The sequence below is a fragment of the Papio anubis genome, unplaced genomic scaffold (genome assembly GCF_008728515.1).
Source record: "Papio anubis isolate 15944 unplaced genomic scaffold, Panubis1.0 scaffold284, whole genome shotgun sequence".
In the NCBI taxonomy this organism is placed as follows: Eukaryota; Metazoa; Chordata; class Mammalia; order Primates; family Cercopithecidae; genus Papio; species Papio anubis.
This window is the reverse complement of record NW_022162934.1, coordinates 75,656-98,337: the sequence shown is the minus strand read 5'-3', so window position 1 is coordinate 98,337 and position 22,682 is coordinate 75,656. Positions and strand designations below refer to the sequence as shown.

The 22,682-nt window shown below is 37.3% G+C and overlaps 1 protein-coding gene across 2 annotated transcripts in view; it reads left to right on the top strand.

Annotated features, from left to right (window-relative positions):
- Nucleotides 1-570: 570 nt before the first annotated feature.
- Nucleotides 571-22,682, top strand: part of LOC101017040 (serine/threonine-protein phosphatase 2A 55 kDa regulatory subunit B alpha isoform) — a 45,528-nt gene continuing 23,416 nt past the window's right edge. The window contains exons 1-2 of one of the 2 annotated variants that reach the window (XM_009212729.4): nucleotides 571-1,582; nucleotides 13,722-13,819. The gene's annotated coding sequence lies outside the window, so the exon portion shown is untranslated. Of the gene's footprint in view, nucleotides 1,583-11,797; nucleotides 13,820-14,731; nucleotides 14,803-22,682 lie in introns of those variants that run through there. The other variant, XM_031661881.1, reaches the window with a different exon arrangement.

Here is a 22,682-nt window from a genome sequence, read left to right as displayed (position 1 = left end):
AAAACGGGCTAATACAGTTGTATTCCCTGTTTAGATGCTGTTTAATAATATTTCATGTAAGATAAATATCTGCCTATTAATGATATTATGTGCATTCAGCTGCGTAAGTACCTGGACATTATTCTTGGCTATCGTCTGTAGCTGTCCACACTTTATCAATTATCAAGCCTTGTTTTATGTACTTTGGAAATGTATCTTAAAGTTTGTTCATGTATGACCCCTCTTTGGCCTTGGCACTTTTCTTTATTTATTACATGGGTATATTGATACAGCCAACTTAATAGGTTTGTTGTGATGATTAAATAACTTACATATAGTATGTAAATTTTACTAATTTTTATTTTTATTATTATTTTTTGAGACAGGGCCTCACCTTGTCACCCAGGCTGGAGTGTGGTGGCATGATCTTGGCTCACTGCAGTCTCAGTTTTCTGGGCTCAAGCCATCGTCTCATCTCAGCCCCACAAGTAGCTGAGACTACAGGTGTGCACCACCACGCCTGGCTAATACTTTGTATTTTTTGTAGAGATGGGGTTTCGCCATGTTGCCCAAGCTAGTCTTGAACTTCTGAGCTCAAGTGATCCTCCCGCCTTGGCCCCCCAAAATGCTGGGATTACAGGTGTGAGCCACCATGTTGGCTTGTTATGTAAATGTTACATGTTGCTGTCTAATAATAACCATATTTTACTATTACTGGCTCAGGTCACTATCGTTGCTAAATCGGGATTTCTGGAGTAACTCCAGATTGGTCTCCAGTTTTCCCTTTGCTTACGTTCCTCCCAGTTCTCAGTCTCCTTCACTTCAGTTTGAGCCGTCTAAGGTGTATGTCTGACTGGGTTGCTTTTACTTAAAATTCCCAAGTGGACTCCTTTTTGACATTGGAATAAAATCTGTAAAATGTTTTGTAACATACCTTGAAGACTCCAACCATTTTCTCTAAATATTCTGCCTCTTTGTTTTCAGTTTGTGGGTGCACTGGAACAGTTCTGGTAGGAAATAAACTGTATTGGATGTGACTCTACCAAGACAGATGGACAGTGAAGTGCTTTCTGATTCTTATAGCATGGCCATAATAATCATACTTTGTAACGATTTTAGGGAGATACTAATAGCCAGATACCCATTCTAATTATAAAAATACCTTAATCAGGCATACATAGATGCAAGAGTTTCATGCTCTACTACATGTTTGTATAATCTCCTTGAGAAACTATTTACATTATACTTAATAAGACCACTGAATGAGGTGGTTTGCTTTTGTGAAGTTAGTTAGCCAGTTGGGGAACATCTAATGAAGATGATAACTAATTTGAAGTCCAGAATGCTCAATTTAGAGCTCTTCTTTCTAACGTATATAACAGTTATATACCAAGGCTTATTGTCTGTTTAAAAAACCACAATTCTAGACTAAATGTATTAACAACTGTTTATCTTTCTGTTCTTGGTTACAGTAGGATATGGTTCCCTTCCATTTTATGCAAACAGGATATCAGATTATCCAGGAACAAGTTACAAAGAAGGGAAACTGGTTCCAGTACACGTCTTTGGAAGTTACCTTGTGGACCCTGAGAATGTGTTACAGGTGTGCCAAGATCCCTCAGCCCTTGTTAGCTGGTGCCTGAGTGGGGTCTTAGGTGACTAGAGTGCCTGGGCAGACAAGAGCAGCTCTGTCTTCTCTTTAGAGTGTGTTACGTAAACATGAAATCGAGGGTGTGCCGTGACGTGAGGAAAGTAGAAGCTCACCTGCCTGCTGCACTCACGTAATAAGCAAGAGGGAGCATTTGCTACTCCGTGTCTACTGCCTCCCTGCCCTTCAGCCTCAGGTTACAGAAATAAATAAGTTAATTAATCCCAAGTGGGGAGAGAGCGTTTGAAGAGTATTGAAGGGAGAGGAAGGAATGGTTGGAACCTGTTCAGTCAGGAACAGATGAGTAGGTCAAGCCTTATTCACTTTTAAGGAGGAAGGGATTCCTAAAGGACAAACTGCACTTGCTCTTCAGGGCGTTACAGTGAAACGTTCTTAAATCCTGAATATCTCACATTGCTGGGAGGAGTGTCCTGCCCTTTGGGAAAAATAGCAAGAACTTCAAGCTCCCTCTAGAGGCCAGCGGTGATAAAAGAGCGTCATAGTGGTCTGTAGGGAAATGATCGTACCTAAAGCTAAGCTACCTTTCAGCAAGAAACTATCATTTTATAGATGTATTATCCAGTAAAATGTTTTCTTGTATTGGGAAGAAATTGGTACCTTTGAAAAGAAATTTGGGTTAATCATATTCTAATTAGCTATGGGGGACCAATTGTAAAGTTCATTTACTGTGTAGAAATACAGCTGAGAAGATCATGAAGATGGGTCATGTAACCTAACAAAATAGTATATTCTAACCATTGGAACAAACCAGATCAAGATGAGAACCTGATTTCTGTGCTGTTTTGGGCCGGAATGTTTTGACAGTAGACCCTTGAATTGAACAGAGGTAAAGGTGATCTGTAGTACCAGCTGTGTTCTCACCTACTCCTCCCCTTCATCTGAACAAAACCAGTGAGTACCAGAAGATTAATATTAGGAAATGCAAGATGCAGGCATATGTTAAAACCTCTGAGTAAGCTGACATATACAGTTTCTTAACTTTTTTAGAGCCTCAGTTTACCAAATGATTCATCTATTATTGCAGGATAGACATTTTAGTCATAACCATGTATGTCAAGGAGTTAGTTATGGGTTTAACCCTTTGTTGTATTTAGTCCTTTTGTTCTCAATATATTTATACTTCTTTATAGAACTCACTGAGAGAGTTCAATTCTAAAAACTTAGTATGAACTATAGAATGACAGAGAAGTGATTTTGTGGTAATATTAATATGTAAGAGTTGCATTCCCAGCAGAAATATGTGAAAGTAATTGCCCAATACCTGCACTAAGTATTGCCTCTTTCTAAAAAATCTTAATCATTGCAGTGGTGTGTAGTGGCATATCATTTTTCCACCTCGTAGAAATCCATCTATTATCAAAGTTTCCATGGTTACTTTTCTGCATATGGCTATCACATATCTGTTACCTGGTTTCTCTTTCCGAGTTCTGGTAACTATTCCGTAATTCCTTGATTGTTTTATTTAATTTATACAAACGGGATCAAACGTGCTTTGTAACTTTTTAAAAACTCGGTGATACATCGTGGACTGTGTTCTTAGAGACCTGTTATTTTTTTTGTACTAGGCATGTGCAAGCACACATGGCCGGACAGCAGAGGAATATTTACTAAAATAATAGTGGTTCCCTCAGAAGTGGGGCTAAGAGTGATGATTATCCTTTTTCTACAAAGTAGTTTGTGAGATTAAAAAATGAAGTTAATTTTAATTAAAAACCTATGTTACGATAATCTCATTACTACAAGTGATCTTTAAAAATCATATTGTATATAAACACATCTGATATATAATTTGCAATTTGCATGAGTCTGCTAAATGACTCTTCCAGTGGTGGGATTTCAGGGTTTCTTACACTTTATTTTTTGTGAATTGGTTAGTTTATAGTGATCATCGTATCATTTTTTATGAACGTAATGCTATCTTAAATATTTACAGGCCGGGCGTGGTGGCACAAGCCTGTAATCCCAGCACTTTGGGAGGCCGAGACGGGCGGATCACGAGGTCAGGAGATCGAGACCATCCTGGCTAACACGGTGAAACCCCGTCTCTACTAAAAAATACAAAAAAACTAGCTGGGCGAGGTGGCGGGCGCCTGTAGTCCCAGCTACTCGGGAGGCTGAGGCAGGAGAATGGCGTGAACCCAGGAGGCGGAGCTTGCAGTGAGCTGAGATCCGGCCACTGCACTCCAGCCTGGGCGACAGAGCGAGACTCCGTCTCAAAAAAAAAAAAAAAAAAAATTTACATATTTAGATTCCTATAAAACTTTTTAAATTACCTTTATTGCTGTACTAATTTTAAGGTTACTAAGTAGTTGATTTAATCATTGGCTGTTAATCTTCAGCTATTTTATTGTGGTTAGACAGTATGGTGTTTATAATTTGATTTCTTAGAGTTTCTCTGTGACTTGGTGTATTTAATTGCATACCTTTTTAGAAGAAGTATATACTTTTAATTTGGTGTAAGTTTCCTGTGTGTGTATTTGTCAGTTATATTTTTTAGGTGTTTATCCCTTCTCCCTCCCAGCTCCCATCCCTGTTCCTATCCTGTCTTCTACTACATTTTTATCAGCTCCTTATTCCTAGTAACCCTGAAATTGTAAAGTTAAAATCTGTGTTGGGCGTTGGGCATAAAAATTTATGACTGTTACATTTTCACCATACCTTTTATCTACCTACCTACATAATATAAAACCCCTTTTCCTGTTTAATTCTTTTTTAAAAAATTGGACCAGACACTAGGGACATCATCTGTATCTATTAGGCATGGGCCAAGTATGCTAGCTATTTGGCAGTTTGCAGGACAGTTTTGAACAAGAAATATTGTTCCATGGTCTGCATAGCTTAGAATATACTGCCAAATATTCATGATGCTGGAAAAAAGCTTGGTTTTTTTCGGGGGATAGAGGCCACAACTTTTTGTACCAAGGGTTACTATGTAAATCAAGGGAAAGTTATACTTTGAAGTTTTGGGATTTTTTAAAAGAATTCTTCAAATTTTGCAAAGTCACATCACTACTGCAATGCTGCTAATGGATTTTGAGTTGTGGGTGCTATATAACCGAGTAAGTCTACATTTATCACTGAACCCTTCGTGTTGAGTACTCTGCATACAGTGTCATCATGTCTTGAGTATTTACATTTAGTCATCATATTTTCAAGTAGTCCCGCCCTGCCCCTTCCCAGGACTGCAGTGATAGTTACGTTAGAACACTTGATGTTATCCCACAAGTTAGGTCCTGGTTACTTTTTCCTCCCTCTCTTTGCTTTATTTTGTTTTGATTATAGGGTAGTTCTTCAACTTCTTGATACTTTCCACTACAGTATTTAATCTGTTAGTCCTAGCCAATGTATCTTTCACTTCAAATAATGTTTTTTATTTTTAGTCACATTTTTGTCTTTCGTTTTTTATTTCTCATCATGTTGATTTATTCTTTTTTCTTTTTTTGAGACCTAGTCTGGTTCTGTCGCCCAGGCTGGAGTGCAGTGGCACAATCTTGGCTTACTGCAACTTCCTCCTCCCGGGTTCAAGCGACCCTCCCACGTTCAGGCAATCCTCCCACCTCAGCCTCCTGAGTAGCTGGGATTACAGGAGCACACTACTGCGTCTGGCTAATTTTTTTTTTTTTTTTTTTTTTTTTTTTAGTAGAGACAGGGTTTCACCACGTTGGCCAGGCTGCTGATCTCAAACTCTTGACTTCAAGTGATCCACTCACCTCAATGCTGGGACTGCTGGCGTGAGCCACCGTGCCTGGCCGATGATTTATTCTTGATCATACGGAGCATATTTACAAAAGCTGTTTTTGGTCCGTGTCTGCTAGGAGCTTAATTCTTTCATTTTTGTCACTTCTGGCTCTGTTTCCATTGGTTTTTCTTCTGATTATGGGTTGTATTTTCCTGCTTGTTTATATTCCTGGTAATTTCAGATTGGAAACCAGAGAGTGTGAATTTACATTGTAGAGTGTTGGATTTTGTTGTAGCACATAGTTAAGATACTTGGGATAGATTTGATCCTTTCCAAGAATCAAATGTTTAGGACAAGTTTAGTCTTTAGTGCTGATTTAGCCTGATGACTAAGGTGTGACACTCCTGAGAACTCTGCCTGCTGGTGGGGATTTCTCTTCGATGGCTGGTGGGAACCCTAAGTTTTCAGAGCCCTCGTATGTCACTTCATAGATGCCCAGATCAGTATTCAGCCAAAGATTCTAAGTGAGCTGCCTGTAGATGCCTTTTTTGGGGTACTCTGCGTTTACCTTTTAGCTGCTTTAACTTTCTGGCCTCTGGATTCCTCATAACTCTCACCATGCTGTCTTGGTCCTTCCAGTCAGTAAGCAAGAGCTATACAGGGATCACTTTCTTTTCCTTTTCTAAGAGTTAACAGTTCTCCACCCCACACATATCATTGTCCGTTGTCTGAAAACCAGTTTCATATACTCTTTTCAGTTTTCTAGTCTTTCACAGCAGGACAATAAATTCAGGTTATCTTAACTCCTTCGTGGCCAGAAACAAGACCAGTTACCAGATTTTTAATTTTTGATTTTTGTCTTTAACCTCTTGAAAGTAGTAGTAGTAAAAATTACACTTTTTTATTGGGTACTTTTTCTGAGTGCCTTTGTTTATATAGTCTTAGTGTTCTTTGTTAATTTTTGTATTTTTACTGAAATATAACAAAAATTTGAGGAGACTGATTACCTCGTAGAGCTTTATGGGAAGTCAGATGTTATTTGTGGAAAGAGAAGATACATTATAGCCAACTTGATAAGAGCATTTTCTTCCAGGTATGAACATTTAATTTCTTATTAGAATACTACATTGGCAGCCCCGTTTGTTTGCAGATACTTGCTCTTTACACAAATGCAGCACTTTGTGACTGTATTTGGAATACAGAATTTTAAGAGATAGTGGTTACTCATAGAATTTTCGCGAACCTCATGGTTATCTTAAGATTTATGCTATTTTGTGTTGTATTAAACAGATATTTCTGGATTTTCAGTGTTCCTTATTTGCTACAGCAATGTTTAGAGTGTTTTATGAGTTTTAAGCTTTTAAATTGTTAATGTTTCACTGTAAAGCCTAATCATATTGAGGGAAATAACAGAATAGGGTTTGTCAGCATCTTAAGGAATGGAGCCTAGATCAGCTGTTTCAAATTGCGCTTTCAGGAATCTGTAAATCGATAAATCAGATGGTTAAAAATACTTAAACAGGTCAGACGCAGTGGCTCATGCCTGTAGTCCCAATACTTTGGAAGGCTGAGGCGGGAGGATCACTTGAGGCCAGGAGTTCAAGAGCAAGCTGGCCAACATAGTGAAACCCTGAAATACAAAATACAAAAAAATTAGCTGGGTGTGGTGGTGCACACCTATAATCCCAACTACTCAAGAGACTGAGGCAGGGAGAATTGTTTCAACCCGGGAGGCAGAGGTTGCAGTGAGCTGAGATCCTGCCACTGCATTCCAGCCTGGGTGACAGAACAAAAAAAAAACAAAAAAAAAAAAAAAAAAAAAAAAAAAAGGTACAAATTGATATCAAAGTATCTTTTGAAAAAAGAAAAAAATATTTAAGCAATTCCTCTCAGTTGTTTCCTCCCCTCCTTTATTTTTATTTTTTAAAAACAGGCATTTACATATTGACTTGGTCTTTATGTCTTGTAATTCATGCTGTAATTGTTTGTTTTGCCTTAGGATACTCTTTGGTTTTCTTAAACATTTACTCAATCCTTTATTGGTTAATGCTTCATCTGTAGGGGTTACAATGTTTTCTCTTAGCCACATTAGGGGGTGGAATTTAGAATGTGTTATCACCCAGTGCCTTGAATGTAGCAGGTGCTGAATAAATATTTAAAAGTTTGGTTATAGGGACAAGCAGTAACTGTAATGTGGTCATTAATAAGTAGTATAAAGTTGATGTTGTTTGGCTCTAAATATTTTACTTGACACAGACATTTTGACAATGAAAAAGAGGCAATAAACTGAATACTTACACATTATCCCTTTTATTCATCATCCAGAGATTTATAGAATTCTGTGCTGCCACCTTATCCCTATGGTGCTAAATTTGAACCCCGACTCTGACAGTTGATCACTGTGTGATTTTTCTTAGGCAGGTTAATCACTCTAATTTGTTCTTCTATACATTCAAAATGATACGCATATTACACTGATGTTATAAGGATTAAGAGAATAAATGCCCACTTAGCACAGTGTTTGGCACATTTTGATTGTAACCTCTGTATATGCTTTGGCATTAGTTTGATATGACTTTGTGTTATTTTAATGCCGGTATCCAGTTAATATAAAGCAGAGTTTGGCAAACATTTTCTGCAAAGGGCCAGATAGTAAATATTTTCTGTCTGTGCCGTCTGTTCAACTTATGGGCATGGCTGAGTTCCAATAAAGCATTATTTACAAAAACAGGTGGTGGGCCATAGTTTTCCAACCTGTGACTAGAGGTTACTTTTGTATTTCTTTGTCTTTTTTGTGTGTTTTTGTTGCTGTTTTCATTTGGCAGCTTTGGTACAATGTATTTCTTAACTAGAGTATTTCAAATACCTTCAGCTGTATTAAAAAAATATATAGGTAATACAGTTATAACCCTCTTTGCACTAACTTTGATTAATTTCTTTCAAATCACTTGAGACATAGTCCTCAAGCGGAATTATGAAATCAAAGAGAGACTCCATAAAGTACCTCACAACACAAGAGCTGAGGTATTTAGAGAATGCCAAGGCTACTAATAATTTAGTCATTTAATGGATAGTAATTATTAATTACATCCATTTATATATACTATTTGAATTTCCCCTTGCTAATTTTTATCCTGAGAGTTGCATTTTTGAACCTTTGGCTGTATGTGTTCTGTTCTGTTTATTATAGTACATAAGAAACAGAAGAGAGGTGACAATAAGGAAACGGCCTTATGAAGTGAAAACCGACCAATGACACTGTTGTCATTCCCACTACCAATTGCTCTTCCACTCACAAAAGAAAGCAATTATTTCACCTTCTGAGAGTGAAACCTGCCTGGTTGCTGACAGTTTGGAAAGAGGAGGTGGAAAAAGTCAGAATTTCATGCTGTATAATTACCAATCCCTTGGTTTGCTTTAGTAGTGTATAAATAAAATTTAAGAACATTACAGTACTTTTTTTTTTAACAAAAAATATTCTTATGCCTTTTAAATACTGTCTTTATGTTGCACAATTTGGAAATCAATGTGTGTCTAAAATTGCTGGGTTGACTTAATGCATAGTAGGGCAGTGGACTAATATTCTGAAAGGTCCTTCTTTTTATTAACAGAATTTCTTTTGTAAGATTAATACAGGCATTTTTCATTGTAAAATAACATTGTAATTGGTCATAGGACAGATTCTTTTCCTTTTAAAGAAGTGGTTTGTTCTTTGGCATTTTCGTGGTGGTGGTTTGTGAGAATATAACTCAACTGAGGTACTATATACTAAGCCATGTACAAATTCAGTATGATAGCTCTGACAGTGATGTCAGTTTTTGCTTTTAAAAAACATGATAGAGTGCATTGTTTAAAGGTGCAGAATTCTCTTAGTTCCAGCATTCTTGGGGTTGCAATAAAAGTCAGTATCCAGCTGGGTGCGGTGGCTCACGCCTGTAATCCCAGCACTTTGGGAGGCCGAGGCAGGCGGATCACGAGGTCGGGAGATGGAGACCATCCTGGCGAACACTGTGAAAACCCGTCTCTACTAAAAATACAAAAAAATTAGCCGGGCATGGTGGCGGTTGCCTGTAGTCCCAGCTACTCAGGAGGCTGAGGCAGGAGAATGGCATGAACCCGGGAGGTAGAGATTGCAGTGAGCCGAGATCGTGCCACTGCACTCCAGCCTAGGCAGCAGAGCGAGACTCCATCTCAAAAAAAAAAAAGGCAGTATCCACTCTGTAATGTTTTAGACTTGTGCTGTCCAGTCTGGTAGCCGCTAGCTACATATGGGTATCAGAACATGAGAAGAATATTTTCTAAGAGTAGATTATTTTCTAAAACCTGGATACCAGTATTTAGCCAGCCCTGTTTGGGTATAGCATGAAATGGTACCCCTGTTTGCAGGACTGTGCTTCCTCACTTTTTGCATGTCATGGCATTCCTAAAAAGCAGTGATGTTTGTGTGGCACACTGGGATACACAGCGGAGGGTGCTTATAACTAGGGCTTACAGATCTGGATGCTCTGCAGCACCAGGCAAGACCGTACCTCATTCTTGGCACGCCAGTATGCAGTGGCACATATGGTACAAAGCTGCTTCAGAGTGCTCCCTGTAACTCATTCCTGGATGTTTTTCTTGGTCTATGAGCGGAATTTGAATGCATTCTCCCTTCTTATTTCATCATTTTTATATGTCATATTCCCAGTGAGACCGTGAGACATTGGCATTTCACAACTTAGAAAACCTTTCAAAGCATCATCCATAAACTTAGAGATTTAGTGAGTAACTGTATATATGATCTTTCTTTTCTTCTCTTTTGTTTAAGGGAGAAAGGAGGAAGGAACACCATGATGTGGTGATATATTTAAATTCTGTTTTACAAACCAGGAAAATACTTTTCCTACCAGAAATACGGTTACATTAAATATATGCAGTATAAAAATCTCAGCAAGGAGACCATGAATCTGTCCATCTACCCCTCCCCGAAATAAAATTACACTGTTCAGATAAAAAGTGACTTGGGGCCGGGCGCGGTGGCTCAAGCCTGTAATCCCAGCACTTTGGGAGGCCGAGACGGGCGGATCACGAGGTCAGGAGATCGAGACCATCCTGGCTAATGCAGTGAAACCCCGTCTCTACTAAAAATACAAAAAAAAAAAAAAAAAAAAAGTGACTTGGTTGGCTGTTTCTGAAACTTTCTGTTTATTGGCTTTTGGCAAGATAAATAGTAACAAACACCAGTGTCTTAAGAAAATCTAAAAATTGGTAATCCATTCACCCAGTATTTATTTCCCTCAAGGATTTTATAGTGAGTTGACTTTTATTGTGTAAATCTTTGGTTCTTGTCCCTTTCCTGATGTCCAGCCACTTGCTGTTTGGGCCAGTTGTTTCTAGGATTCCTCACCCTTACACGAGGGCCCCTCTTAAAATTCTTTACCCTTGCTACAAAACTAGTTCACTGCTAAACACATACCATATAACTTTACGCTAAAAATGTCATCATAAAATAATTGTTCCTGCCATAAGAAGTGATACATTATTGGAGCAAATGTCTTGTTTCTGTTGCATCTTGCAATCAAGTCTTTTTCTTCTCCCCATACACCCTTCACCTTTCTCTTCCATTCGCATGTTCAGTGATTACATTATAACTGGTTGTGTGAGTCCCGTCTTCAGTTTGGAATATTGTACCTACTGCTTTATTACTTGATTCTTGTTCTGTCTTATAATAAAATAGATAAGGGCCGGGTGTTGTGTTTTGTGATTCATACCTGTAATCCCAGCACTTTGGGAGGTCAAGGCAGGGGGATCGCTTGACGCCAAGAGTTCAAAACCAGCCTGGGCAACGTGGCAACACCCTGTCTATAAAAAATAAAAAAAAATTAGACTGGCATGGTGGTCCACACCTGTAGTCCCAGCTACTTGGGGAGCTGATATGGGAAGATTGCTTGAACCCGGGAGGTCAAGGCTGCAGTGAGGTATGATTGAACCACTGCATTCCAGCCGGGGCAACAAAGCAAAACCCCATCTAAAAAAATAATAAATTGGCGTGGGATGTGCCTTCCCACTCCACCCCTCAGTCTGAAATCTCAGTTGTTTTACTGTAATGCTGTCCTTACTGACTTAATCATCTCTAGGTTTTCTGTATTCAGTTCACTTAAGGAATATTAAGGTTTCTTCCTTAGTAGAGATTGAGCCCAGCTAGGTATGGTGGCTCTTACAAACTTCCCGCAGTTTGGAAGGCTGAGGTGGGAGGATCACTGGAAGCCATAAACTGAGACTACCCTGAGCAACATAGCAAGACCCTGTCTCTACAAAAAATTTTTTAAAATTAGCCAGGCATGGTGGTGCAGGCCTGTAGTACCAGCTATTCAAGAGAGTGAGGTGGGAGGATCACTTGAGCCCAGGAGTTCGACTTGATTGCGCCACTGCACTCCAGCCTGGTAAACAGGCCTTTTTTTTTTTTTTTTTTTTTTTTTTTTTTTTTTAAATCCTGCACCAAACCTACCCATCTAACTTTACTGCTTCAGGTTAGTCATGCCATGGTCATTGACATCTCCCTTACTAAGTGATAGTTGTAACAGCTCATCAACCTGACCAGGAGTTGTGGTTAAGTGGATGCAACAACTTGGTTGAACAGGAGAATGAGTCTGGTATTGGTTTCAGATGTGAGCATTTCACCAAGCTGAGAGCATATTTTAGAGATCAAAGATAGGTATTTTTGGTACAGCATGGTTTTATATTCAAATTAACTAGTTCATTTGATGGTTAGGCTAAAAAACAGCAAATTATCAATGCTGTAGGGAAAATTGTCTGAACTGTATTACGGAAAAGAATTTGTGTCTTCGGAGTGTCTGTGTGAGGGATTTGAATTTAAAGATAATCTTGACTCTGTATGTTTGTATTCTTTGATTTTAAAGCCTAACCCTCAAATAAAATTTGATTCAGTATTTTTTGTCTGCTACTCTTTGCTCCTACTTAATCTCCCCAAGTTGTACTCTAATGTGCTTTAAGTGCAGGGACTTTGTATATTTTTAATCCTTTATTTGCTGTAGAAGTCAGTAGTACAGTACAGAACTCCTAATCAAATGACTTCTCAGTACTTACTGGTGTTTGCTTTACTTACTAGCCTGGTATATTCAGTTTTACGCCTTGTGCGTTAGGTAAGCAGTGAACACATTAAGTTTATTCTTTCCTGGTAACCACTGTGATGTAGCCAGGGGTTTTTTAACCTGGTGGTGAGGTATTGTCCAAACAGTCTGAGATAATATGCACATTTTTATGAGCACTTAAATATGTGCAATTTCGTGGGAGAGCATTTGTAACTTTTGGTAGATTCTGAAAGAGTTCAAAAAGATTAAATGCCTTGGACCTAAACAATGGAGGAAGCAAAGAAACCTTTTCAAAATCTGAACTTAAAAAATTGCTAAAAGAAAATTATGAAATGCAGTGCTGGAAAGGTTATTGGTAAAATACATGTCAGTAAATTTAAAATTTTAAAGTATATATATCGTCAGATTCTTAAATTCTTAACAGTAAGCTACTGTAGACCAAAGGATGGCTGTTCTCTTATAAAACTGACTTGTTTTAAATGTATATGATAGGAGCTTTTCTAATTCAGCTTAAAGCTTTATAGTGAAGAACTTGTTAATAACACAGTGATGAATTGTACCGTGTTATTGCTTTATCTTATGCCCATTTCTGTAATTTAGACTTTTTTTCCTTAGGAAAAGGGCTCTAGTGTGAAAAAGCAAGAAAAAAAACCTGACAGTTTTATTTGATTGTGACTGTGAAGTCAGCACCGAGTTGGTAGAATCCGTGTGACATGCCTGATCCTAGTGGCCCTGTAGTGTGGTGGAGCTGGAGGAGCCGTGCGCATTGCAGGCACATAGCACGAAGCATTTCTGCTATCAGAAAGCGGGATCCATTTGCAAACATTTGTTTGAAGCCACGATTTTGAATTTATGACTTAAAATTCCATCTGAAAGTATTTATACATTTAAAATTCCCCTTGTTAGTAATATGTGCCTTTATTATAGATGATTATTTGCATTTGCATAAGCAAGCTTATCAGAAGTATTTAAGAAAATTAGCAGGATGATGTTTAAGGGTGCTATCAGAATGTTTCACAAATTGTTGATTTCTTTGCATTCACAAATTTAGTGAAATATTAATAAGCTATTATTTGTTGTATTCTCTGCTAAAATAGTTTCATACTGGTTTATTCTGAGGAGAATTTTTTTAGTGGATCAAAATATGAAAGAACTTTAGATTCATGTTATTTCTGATGGGTGGTTGATGTACTTCAAAGATACACTTCATAGACTTGGAATGTTTGGAAAACATGCTAAGTTCTGAAACTAGTGAGTCAGGAAAAAAAACTAATATCTTTTTTGTTTTGTCTCAATTATACAGCAGATATAATTTCTACAGTAGAATTTAATCATTCTGGAGAATTACTAGCAACAGGAGATAAAGGTGGTAGAGTCGTCATCTTTCAACAGGAGCAGGAGGTAAGTGTTCACAGTTTATTGTCTAAATTTCCGTTTGATCGTGGGACTAGAGCTTGGGTTGCACCGAAGAATCTCATCAGAGGATGTTGGAATTTTTAAAGAAGTGTGTGTTTATTGAATACAATGTCCAATATATAGACAGCTCTGGTTCTCTTAGCTTTGTATGTGTGCATGTGTGTACATGAGCGTATGTTGTTTTGGTTTAAAAACATAACACTAATTGTAAAAATACTTGATTAGAGAAGGGGGTGGAAAGTGATGGAATAATCCAAGATTTTAACGGTTTTGAAGTCTTGGCCCTTCATTATAATTTTTCCTTTAAAACTCCGTAAAGCAAAGTTGCTTTGACTTCTTCTCAATGCTTGGTTTACTTTGTACAACTGAGGGGTGAGAGGCTAGTTTAAAGAAAAAGCAGCTCAATTTTTTTGATGTCAGTTCATACTAATACTGTTACAGTGATTTAAATGTAAAGGTTTAAATGACAGTTGCATGTACATGCATGTAAAGTAACTTAAAAATGCAGTGCTATCTTTTTGAAGAAAGAGGAAATTGCAGAATCTGTAATTAAAGTGGGCTTTTGTTTTTCTTACAACTTAGGCACACTTCTAAATTTAATTGACTAGATTTCTCACTAAAAATTTTTTGCTAAACAAAATTTGTCACACTTGGTTTTTTCTTATTCATTCTCTCCTTCCATTTGTAGATCAGAGTTTAACCATTAAAATCAGTTGCTTTGAAACATTCTGCCCCTATTTATAATATATTTTAAAAGTTTAAAGTAATGTGGATAAATTGCAGGGTTTTACAAATACATGTCTAAATCATAACACGGAGTTAGGTTTTAAAGGATTGTGAAATTCCTTCAATAAGCAAAGAATCTAGTAATAATACTACTACTTTGCACTTCTATAGCGCCTTTGACCTGAGGATCTCAAAGTGCTTTACAAACACTAATGAATTAATCCTCACAACACCCCAGTGAGGTAGGTAATTTAATTTTAAAAGAAATGGTTAATAGTGTCTGATTAGAAGATGCACAAACACTAAATATGTCTTTTATTATTTTTTATTTTTTATTTTTGGTTGGAAGAAAATATGAAAATAAGACTCAAGCTTTGCTTGACAAAGAATGGTCTCGTGGGAAGGGGGGGGGCTAAATCAGTTTTCTGTTTTTAAGTAGCCAAAAACTTGACCATAAGAATCTTGACATACTTAGAGTTGACATGGAAGCTTACATTAGAATTTCATTATAATTTCCCTTTATTTACTAACGGGAAAGCCAAGATATAAATAGATTATTACTTAGTGGCAGAACTAACAAGCAGTACCCAGAACTTTTGACATGTCGTTTTTCAGTGTTCTCTGCTGTTTTTCATGCTGGATAACCAAAATGTGAATGTTTTTATCGGGAGTTTAGCACAGGCCTTCCCATAGGTGTTCTCTGCCCTTGAATGTATTTTTTCCTGAAAGTTAATGACTCTCCACACTTTACTTTTATTTTAAAGAAAAGTATTTGAGAAAAACTTGTAAAAATTGATTTTGCCCTAGGCATAACATTCTGAGGCTTTCAGAAAGTCTTCATTTTTAATGAGGGCATTGTATCATTGTCACAAATACAAGTGTGTCAACTAAAAGCTAATTTGGAAGTATTTTACCTGAGAATGAAGTCATTTTCATCTCCTGTGGTCGTCGTTGTCCAAGTCAAAATCAAGTGTGGGAAAAAATGGCTGAAAATTTTTTTAATTGAGGGAAATGTTTGCTTTAATATGGGTTTGGTAATGTAGTCAGAGTATTAGTATTTAGTATTTTCCTAAAGGCTGTTAGTAATACATTAATTTGGAATTAAAGGTCTAACATATAGTTACTGAAATTGCTCATTTTACTTGTATTAGAAAATAAGACAAAATTATTTTAAAGATAATCATTTCCCATGATTCTTTTCTGAAATCCCACTGAAGATTCTAAAGTGCTAGTATTTTAAATACATATTCTTGTAAGGAGAAATGAGCAGAATAACTGTTTGAGAAGGGCCATCGGTAGGAAAAAACAGGACCTCCTTTTCATGTGTCATTCTTCTTAACCATATTTAAGAATTCAAAACGGAGAATTTTGTAAAAACTCAGTAACATGTCTTTTGAGAATTACTTAGTGGTGTAAATATCAGTATGTTTTTAAGTGATAAAGTAAGAATGATGATGGTGATTGACTTTTCACTCCTGAAACCTGATCTTGACTATGAATTTGGTGTGTTTTGCCTATTTAATTTTCTACATTTTAAAGCCCTGTCTTACATTAGAGCTTCTAATATAGTGTTGTCTTCAGGATCTATGTCACTGGTCATAAATATGTATACTTTACACTTAGAGGCACCTTTATTTCAATACCTAATGTAATTGGATGAGATTTTATGAATTCACATCTATGTATCTATAAGATAGTGTTACAGTTTGAAAAGTGAAAAATAGTCTTTTCCTAATTTGTAGATAAAATCTCAGAAAAAATTATTTAACAAAGTTATATTACTTCATTTAGTAGCAAAATTCAGATTAGGATTTGAGTCTCTGATTTTCAATCCAACTATTATATGTTCATTCCAGAGTACACTGGTGCCTAATGTTTCTTAGACTCTGATAATGGTGCTAGCCTTGTTTGCAGAACACACTGGCATTTGATCTATTGTAGCTTTATTCTCTTACATAGTGGCAGGGTTTCTTCTTAAACTTGACTTTACTGGGGGACCAAAATATCTCCACCCACTCGTTTTTATTGTCTTTACTTGGAAGAAGAAAAGATCATATAACAGCAGCAGAGAACTTGGTACGTCAGACTTTGACATCTGTAAACCCTCATGTCTGCTTCATTTATTTTACCCTTCAGAAGTAGCTAGTCTCCTTGCTGGGATCCAGGCGGGTATCTGTGTCCTCTTGCTGCCTGTCCATTTATTCCCCAATCATAACATGAAGAAACTGAGTAGTCATTCAGAGGCTCTTCATTTGGTTTGAGTATATTTGAGACTGATAATTGTTGAATATTTTTAGCATCATTTAATAGCATTTTTTATAACTAATATATTTGTATAGGTATTCTGCTACACAGAATCTCTGTTGTAGAATCAGGGCACCTAAAGAACTTGAGGCACAAAAGTAAAGTGATTTTCCTGATGTAATCACAGCTATCATGTGGTCAGTAAGACTCTAAAATTCTGATAGCAAATCCAGTGTTCTTTATAGCATGACCTGCTATAAGTGACCCATGTTATTTTTACAGCTTCTAATAGCTTTCGACAGCAAAGTGAATGATAGGGTATATTCTTTTTGTTAATGAAAGTATTAATACAGGGTTTTGAGGGGAAGTCAGAACAGCTATTAAAGTGGATAATGATGTTCTCTAGGTTTTAGGGACTTTTGTTGTTTCCATGGGTGCTCAAATCAGGTGATTAGTGGTTGTCAAAGTAGCTGGTTTCCTACTGACTTTGGGTTGTTCAGACCTTCAGTTTCTCTGAGACTTTGTGATGTAACCTGTAAGGTAATGTGGGGGCATGGGTGCTCCGTTAAAGGGACAGCTAAAGCGTAAGGTGAGGAGGGAGGTTGTACCTCTTTCCACTTCTTCTTATAATCTTTCTAGATTGGTATGGGGCCTTTGATTTTTGTTTTCTAGGGCTGCTGGTAAGTTTCTTGGATTTCAAACCCTCGGGCTTCTTTTATTCTTAATGTGGTATTCCCAAAACTCCATAACAGGATACAGAAGAAACCTTAAAAAGCATGCTTTTCACAAAAGAATGGATAGTATTGCTAATATGATGGTATTCTCTTTCTAAATTACATAGGGTTCAAAATGTTTGCATGTATTTAAAATGCAGATTTCTGGGTTGGGAGCCACAGCTGATGCCTGTAATCCCAACACTTTGGGAGGCTGAGGCAGGTAGATCACTTGAGGGCAGGCTGGCCAACATGGCGAAACCCTGTATCTAATAAAAATACAAAAATTATCTGAGCCTGGTGACACATGCCTGTAATCCCAGCTGCGTGACTGAAGTATGAGGATCACTTGAACCCGGGAGGCAGAGGTTGCAGTGAGCCGAGATGGTGCCTTTGCATTCCAGCCTGGGAGACAGAGTGAGATTCTGTCTCAAAAAATAATAAAAATAAATGAAATGCAGATTTCTATCCTGCTCCTCAAGAATGTGTATGTATATGGTGCATTCATAGAATGTAAGAGCTAAAATTTATAGGGCTTTCTAGGGATTCTTAAGTTTTTTTGTTGTTGTTGTCCCACGAATTCCTTTGATAGCCTGGCAAATCCTGTAGACTTCTCTGAATGTGTTTTGTTTTGTTTTGTTTTGTTTTGTTTTGTTTTTGAGATGGAGTCTTGCTCTGTCGCCCAGGCTGGAGTGCAGTGGTGCGATCTCAGCTCACTGCAACCTCCGCCGCCAGGGTTCAAGCAGTTCTCCTGCTTCAGCCTCCTAAGTAGCTGGGACTACAGGTGCACACCACCACACCTGGCTAATTTTTGTATTTTTAGTAGAGATGGGTTTTCACCATGTTGGCCAGGATGGTGTTGATCTCCTGACCTCATGATCCACCCACCTTAGCCTCCCAAAGTGCTGGGATTACAGGCATGAGCCACCGTGCCCTGCCAGAATGTTTTAATTGCATAAAATATTTGAGATCATAAAGGTTGAAATAATTTACCAAAATATTCATAATTGAGTAATGTATGTTTTAAGTGGATAACAGCTGGATTATGATATTAAAATGTCATTTATGTGTGACAAAGTCACAAGAATTGCTAATACTGTATGCAGTTTGTTACCTGTGCCCATAATCAAAAGAAATGCTGAAATTTAACTGGAAGTTAGTGAAAATAAATGTGTACATTCTCTGCCCTCCCCCATGCCCCACCCCCATCCAGGCTTACAACATCCCTGGGTTCTGTCGTTTGACCCTTGTGTCCATGAGCCCCCAAGTTATAACCCCTGGCAGTGCAGTTTCCTTTTGCCAGCTGGGGGCCCAGGTACCAGATTACCCATCCAAAGTCATACAGTTAGTAGGGAAGTGATCCCCTACTGCAGAAGCCACATATCCTGATTTCCACCCCATGGCTTTGCGCACTCTGACCTGGATATAGTAGCAGCAATTTTATGTGCTAGACCCTCTGCCAAAATCCCTCAATCTTACTTGTCACAGCAAAATAACAAAGATGTTTGTATGTTTACTATATCCTGATGTATTACAAATTTATAAATAAAATGAGACTTAGAGAGGATACATAACATTTCCAAGATCACCCTGCTAGGTAAGTGGGTAAAAGCTAATTTTGTATAAATTGAGATGAGTATTCACAGTGCTGGCTATTGATTTCAAAATGAAAAAATCTTTAATCCTGTTTGGTGTAATGAGCCTAATTGTTAAAAATCACCCAGGAAAATCAGTCTCATTACTTTATACCTAATGAGGAAAGTACATGATCTTTAGACTTTTTAACATGAGCTATTAATGAGTGATCTGTTTTCTGTCATAGGCATTAGAGGGGGAAATGGACTGAGAGTTGAACGAACCGCCTTGGTTCTAGTCCTGGTATTCATTCATGCATTTGCCCAGCCATCTCTTCTTGTTCAGCCTAATTTTAGTGTCCAGATTTCTGTCCAGACTGCCATCAGATTCTTGTCAGCTACCTGTTAATCTTTTGGGGCTCCTTAGGGTATTACATTTTCCAAAAGCAAAATGTCATGTATTTTAAATATTTAAAATACCTGCTCAGTGGGTACCTTTTACCCATTGAGCAGAAATCCGAATTAACCGTGTTTCTTGTACAGGTTGAGTATCCCTTATCTGAAATGCTTGGAACCAGAAGTGTTTCAAATTTCAGATGTTTTTGGATTTTGGAATTTGCGCATGTACATAATGAGATTTATTTGGGGTGGGAACAAAGTCCTAAACACAAAATTCATTTGTTTCATATACACCTTATACACATGACCTGCAGGTAATTATACAACATTTTAAATAGTTTGTGCATGAAACAGTTTGGACTGTGACCTATCACATGAGGCCAGGTGTGAAATTTTCCACTTGTGGTGTCATGTTGACAGTAAAAAGTTTCGAATTGTGGAGCATTTTGGGTTTCAGATTTTCAGATTAGGTATGCTGAACCTGTCCCCAAGAAATTCTCCACCAAAAACAACTCCAAATCTATGAAATTAATAATGGCCAGTGATTTTGGAATTATTAAATTAATTAATAAATTTGGAATTTATTTACCTTTCCTCCTTCTTCCCCTGCTCTCCCTGGCCTCACCCATATAAAACATTTCATTGTATTCTTCTTCTTAATAATTTTTCCTTCTTAATTATAAATTCATTATGCTTGATGTAGATAAATTAGTAAATATGGATAAGTGGCAAAGAATGCATATATAACTCTGCCAAACAAAAATAAGAACTTTTGATATATACCAAAGGCGTATCTTTCTAAATATCTGATTATAAATTTAGGGTTGTATGATTTTTTTCTCACATACTGTATAGTGAATACCTTTTCATGTCATTAAATTTTCTGTATCATCATCTGTGTAATGACATGACATGACATAGTTGTTTATTTGATCTCATCTCTGTTGTTAGATTCCTAGATTGTTTATTTCTGCTTCTTTTTTCAGGGTCGGGAGGTGAGAGACTGCCCCTTTGCGGTTACTGTGTTTTTCCCTCTTTCTAAAGAAATAAAAGTAGCAACTTGGTGATTGAAAATACATTATTTCATTGGATTTTGGTTTTACTTTACCCTTTAATACTCCCAATAATTAAAGCATCTTGTTCTATTCCCTCTTTTTCTAGTGGTGTATTTATTGAATTTGGATGGGCCACATGTGAGAGAGAGCGTCAGCTCTTCTTCTCAGGCATTATGTTTTTCAGCTTTTTTGATTGGCTGCCTTTAAATTTTATTTTACTTTTTGTTTTTCTACCCACAGGTTATTTAAACATTCTTTTGTTCCCTTTTAAATTTATTATTTAGTTAGACTTTATTACCCTAAGTCATGTGATGAAGTGATTTTCTTCTCTTCCACCTTCCCCACCCATTCTCAGATTGCCAGGCAGGTTATTGTTGTTAGTAGTAGTAGTAGTATTTTATTTTTAGAGAGTCTCGCTCTGTCACCCTGTCTGGAGTGCAGTGGCACGATCTCAGCTCACTGCAACCTCCGCCACCCGGGTTCAAGTCATCCTTATGCCTCAGCCTCCCGAGTAGCTGGGATTACAGATGTGCACCACCATGCCTGGTTAATTTTTGTGTTTTTAGTAGAGGCAGGGTTTTGCCATGTTGACCGGACTGGTCTCAAACTTCTGGCCTAAAATTATCTGCCCACCTTGACCTCCCAAAGTGCTGGGATTATAGGCTTGAGCCACTGCACCCAGCTGGTTATTACATTATTTATTTAAATTTTTTCACACAGATTTAAAATGCTCATTAGATCAGTCTCTGCAGAGTTGTGTCTAGACTTCACTGTGTTTTAGCTTTTCAAAGTCTTATTCAAGGATAATGAACTCTACTAGTCTTTCTACTTTATTTGTCCCTTCTTACAGTTGAGTTGTGTAGATAAGTTTTGAAATGTATTGAAATTGGGTTCTTTCTCAAATATGTCTCTATACCCGTTCAAAGTAAATACTTGATCAGAGTAGAGGTTGTTGCAGGTTTCTTAGTATCTAGTTATCAAGGATTTGACTTGTGCCTTTGCAAAGGGGAATTTTCTAGCGAACTTCATCTGTAGTCAATTTATCGGGGGTAGGAAGGCCTTTCTTATTAGAATGTTAACCAGTGGAAAGGACATTGAAGACCATCTGGTCCAATCTTATTTGTTATTTCTCCAATTTGAGGCACAGAAAAGAGTCTGAAATCGGGCGCCTCAAATGCCAGGGCGTCATGCATTTACCTGCATCATGTTGTTTCTAAATGATAGAATGTGCACTGATTGGGCTTGATCCTTGTCTGAAAGAGAAATTAATATTTGAACTTTACTTGCTTTTGCATTAAATTTCCAAAACTATCCTGTCCTGAGAGAATAAATTGTATTTAACGCATGAAGAAAACAGGATCCAGGGGATTGTTACATTTTATGAACTTCAAAAGGAAAGAGACACAAGTAGTAAAAAGACTTTTTGTTGTTGTTGTTGTTACATCTAATACCATTTGGGGTTCATCTGAATCTTCTGTCAGAGAGAAACCAACTCCTTAAGGGTCCAAGTTACATTGAAATTCCATTTTGAGAGAAACAAGGTTGGAGAGCCTTGAGATCTGCCTCCATTCCTTGGTTGCTGATAGAACTGGGAAGAGCACCAGCATCTGAGCAAGGCAGTTTTCGTGTGGGGTGTTTGTGTGTGTCCACGCGCATGTGCGTAGAGGGTTTGTTTTTTTTCCATTCCTTTCAGTAATGTGTAAAATGTAGAATAAGCATTCCTCCTATGTAACTTTATCACTTAATCTGTAGCATAGTCTGAAACAGACATTCTAGCTAGTTTGATAATCTGAGTGAAAGCACATTAACAACTTTAGGTTTTAAAACATTGTATTAGTTGTATTTTATGCATTTCCTTTAAATTTTATTTGACTATCTTATAGACAAATAATAATGCTGTTGATTTGATTCAACCAGGTATCCTTCATTCAGATTTCTCTCCCACTATATTGTTTTTTTGATAGGGTATTGTGACTGATATGCTTCCAAATTGCACTTAGTATATAATACATAATAGGCACTCAGTGAATGAGTATTAGCTTACTGAATATAATTTATAATAAGGCCTTGCAAAATCTTGAAGTGCTCCATGACTATCATTAGTTTAGAGAAAGTTTTGAGATTTCTTTTCCGTTTA